Source organism: Vigna radiata, unplaced genomic scaffold, assembly GCF_000741045.1.
Source record: "Vigna radiata var. radiata cultivar VC1973A unplaced genomic scaffold, Vradiata_ver6 scaffold_129, whole genome shotgun sequence".
NCBI classification, from domain to species: domain Eukaryota; kingdom Viridiplantae; phylum Streptophyta; class Magnoliopsida; order Fabales; family Fabaceae; genus Vigna; species Vigna radiata.
Genome location: NW_014543107.1, coordinates 360525 through 364843, shown reverse-complemented (window position 1 = coordinate 364843; position 4319 = coordinate 360525).

The following is a 4319-nucleotide window of genomic DNA, read 5'->3' as shown; positions in this document are numbered from 1 at the left end:
GAAAAGAAAGGGTTTTCTAGCACAAGGACGATGCGTACGATCACACATGTACTAGACCCCTTAAAAATATATTTTTGCTATTTTTATAAAAGAAGAAGAAAAGGTGTCTAGCACAAGGACGATGCGTGCGATCACACATGTGCTGGACCCTTTAAACATATTTTTTAGTATTTTTGAATATTTATTAAATAAAAAAAAAGGTAAATAACTAAATAAAATAAAATAAAATAAAATAAATAGAAATAAAATAAATAAGTAAATTACTAAATAAAAAAAAGTGAAGATAAAATGAGAAGTTAAATGATAAAATAAACTAAAGAAAACTAAATAACAAGTAAAATAAAATAAAAAAATAACCAAATTGGGCCAAGGCCTAATTGGAAAGGGGGTGAGATATTTAGCAGAAATAGGGGTGTGGGAAAGAAAGGGTTTTAAGACAGATTGGGCTTGAGCCCAAAGAAAGTGGGAGTGTGAGAGTGAGAAATAAGAGGTGCGCATAGGAGGAAAAGGTTTTTTCTGAAGCCCAAAGTGAATGGAGTTTAAAACAGAAACAAAAGGGGGTGCAGAAAGAACTTTTTGTTATTTCTTTTTAGAAAACGAATGGGCTTAAGCCCAAGGAGGGTGGGAGTGCGACTTAGTGGAAACAAGGTACAGAAAAGAAAAGAGTTTTTGTTGGTTTTGGCCCAGCAGCCCAGGGTTTGACTCTTCCCATTCAGAAACCTTAGGGGTCTGCCCCNTTTCTCCCAAATCACACGAGACCTAGGGTCTCTTCTCTGAGCACCAACCACCTCATCCCTCACCATCACCAAACTAGCCGCCGTGAGTGACAGCCACGAGCCACCATTGCTCCGTCCAAGGCGTCGCCGGCGACTATCGCCAGCCACAAGCCACCCACTCTCTCGCACTAGCCTGGGGTAACGCCACCGCACCACCACTTCTTCGAATCCAACCACCGCGCCACCACNTTCTTCGGTCTCGTCGTCGCCGTCGACGGCGAGTGCCACCAGAATCACGGCCGGCCCCCATCAGGGTTCTTCCATTTCTTTTCCCACGCGAGAGTCCCTCTCGTTCATAAACAACGCCGACTGTTCGTCGTCGCAAGGGTGCCGCCGCCGCCAAGCCAGAGTCGTCGCTCTCCGTCAAGCCCACTGCCGTCACCGTCGATCCCGCCGGCAGTGCTGCCAAGAGTCGATGACGCTTCCTAGGACCGGTAGTGTTGCTCCCTCCTCCCTCTTCTGTTACGCTTTGATTCGGGTGATTGGGGTTTTCCATTACTGGAGCAATGGATGAGTGTTGATGATTTCATGATCGNAACTGTTAAAGATGAGGGTTCGAATGGAATGGTCTGAAGTTGACGAGGGTGATGAAACTGTTGCATATATTTTTCTTATATTTTCCTTAGTAGGGAAATGACTTTGGGGTTATTGATATTTCCAGAATGAAACTGAGATTATAAGCGGGTGATGATGTATCTGTATAAATGTTTCTCTTGCAGGAAATGGTCACAGGGGTTTTCATGGTGTAAACGAAGGTTGATGAAGGATAATGGGGATTGTGTATCTGTTTGCAGGTTTGTGATGGGGCGATATCGGTGAGGTGATATGAATGTTATGGGGGAATAGATGGAGATGGTGAAACGATTTCTTCTCTGTTTTTTTTTTATTTTTCAGTTGCCGAATCGGATAGAGAGGGGAAAGACGACTATGGTATATGCATACACTTCTTTTGAATTTTCAAGCAAAAATCAAACACAGATATGGCAGAAAAATCTTCAACAACAAGTGTAAGATGAAGTATGGATCGCAGCAGACTAACTCTCCTAAGCACGATTACAAAGCATTGCTTACCTCCCTGTTATTAAAACTCTGAGAGCTCCTCTTGTGGCTGGCTTTCCTTTTTTCTTGTAGGTGAAATATGACTATGGTAACCTGGTTGAATGATTTTTGGTGAGGATCATGAAGAGTGTAGTTGTGAGAGATGATTATTGGATGTTCTTTCTTTGTTTTTGTCTCCCTGGCTTTGGAGGTTTTTTTCTTTTTTATCTGTGTATCCAAGAAGTTGCTTCCAAGTAGTGTCTCTTTTCACAGGCCAAGGTCAAGGTCAGGCACCTGCTACGCTGCCATACAGCCACCCTACGTCTTTTTCCCTGCTCCTCACCGTCAAACAAGGCATTTCTACTTGTGGTAATAAGTCAAAGATGGTGTACATCCTGAGCAAAAGATCTCCATCCAAAAATGGGAGATAACGTAAAGCTTTTGAAAAAGCTATTTTTGATTCAAAAGCTCCATCCCAAGAACTTGAATGACAATGGTGCTGTCGGCCCCTTTTCATTTTTTTTTCTTAATATCTTTTTTTTCTTTTTTTTTTTTTTAGAAAAAAGACTAAATCAAATAAAGTAAAATAAAATAACAAAATTAAAACATAACTTAAGAATAAAAAATAAAAAATAAAAATAAAGATAAAAGAAAATATCATAAAATAAAATAAGATAAAATAAAAAAATAAAAAAAAAATAAAAAATAAAAAACCTATTTTTAATTAATCCGGACGAAATTGGGTGTTGACATTGGTAAAAATCTAAAGAAGTTGATGTGGAGGGAAACTACTGCCACTCATCCACAAAATTGGGAGAGGGAGATGAGAAACATTAAAGATGTCAATGAAGACGCATACAAGCATTTGATAGCCATCCCTCCAAGGTTTATTTATATTCTTTTTTATTACAACTATAATTCACTGCATATATAGGCACTATAATTGTCTATATTTTATGGTGTAGATACTGGTCAAGGTCCAGATTCAATCCAAGACCAAAATGTGACACGTTGGTGAACAATATGAGTGAGGCATTCAACAGTGTATTGGTTCATACCCGGACTAAACCGATCATAACAATGCTGGAAGAAATCAGGGTGTACATCATGCAAAGATGGGCAAAAAACAGGACTAAGATACAATCGTTTACAGGATCAATTTGTCCAAAAATCCAGGCTAGATTTAAAAAGGAATGCCAATCAACCAAGAACTGGATTCCTAGGTAAACTTTCTTCTCAATTTGTTCATTTTTCTTATCTTTGTTCACTTGTATCTAAACTTTGTTCATTTTTCTTAATATTTGTTCACAGTTGGTCAGGAAATCAATTATTTGAAGTGAGACATGTCTCCNACAGTGGAGACAAATTTGTTGTAAACATAGACGACTTGTCATGTTCCTGTANGAGATNNAGCATCACAGGAATCCCATGTTGTCACTCCTTAGCCGCAATGAAGTTTTTGAATATTGATGGACAACAGTTTATACCAAGTTGCTTTATGAAGTCCACCTATGAAGAAACATATGCATCAATCGTATACCCCATAAACGGCAACAACATGTGGGACCTACAACCATATCCGGATGTCATGCCTCCTTATAAAAAAGTTATGCCTGGAAGACCTAAGAGGAAAAGAAGATTGGAACAGTGGGAGATGAAAAAAGATAATTCTAGAATGACCAAGGCTGGTTTGCGCAAGAGATGCAGGCTATGTAGGGAGGTTGGGCACAACAGGAGTCGTTGCCCCAAAGCTACACAACAACCTACTCCTTCAACACAACAAGAGATGCCATCATCACATATATCTCAAGTCTGTAATGAGCAAGTAGCTGAACCGTAGAAGTGATTGGAACAATACTGGTTTAATGGAACATTTTTTATGTACTGTTTTAATGTATCTAGGAACACTTATTTTGCTTTTGGATGTATTGTTTTAATGGAACAATTTGAGTGTGTTGAATTACATTGCTGCCAGATTTGGTCTATGAATTTTACATTGTTGCCAGATTTGGTATATGAATATCATTTGTGCTTCCAGATTTGGTATATGAATTTTACATTGCTACCAAATTTGGTATATGAATATGATAGTGCAGTATTGCATATGACCCTTTGTATTATTATTCATGCTTAAAAGTCTCTGCCATAGTGCAGAAATTAATAAAAATTTCTGAGAATCTAAAAAGAAACAGGTTGCTTTATCTGCCACCACCTCTGCTCTCTGGTATTGCAGGCCCTTTGAAATTTATCCTTATCTCATTATAGAGATTTTTTCTAGAACTAGTTCAAGGATTTAATTTTCCTTTTTAATAAAAAAGAGAAATTTACTAACACTGAAAGAAAGTGGATTTTCTCTGGCTCAGTGACTATTTTAGTTATCAGGTTTTGCAGAGATGAATAATGTCTTATTATATCTTTGGAAGCATAAAGGATTCAAATGATTTAGCATTTCAAGAGGGAGGGAGGGGTTGTGTTGAATTTTATATGCTGCTAGTAACTTCACTG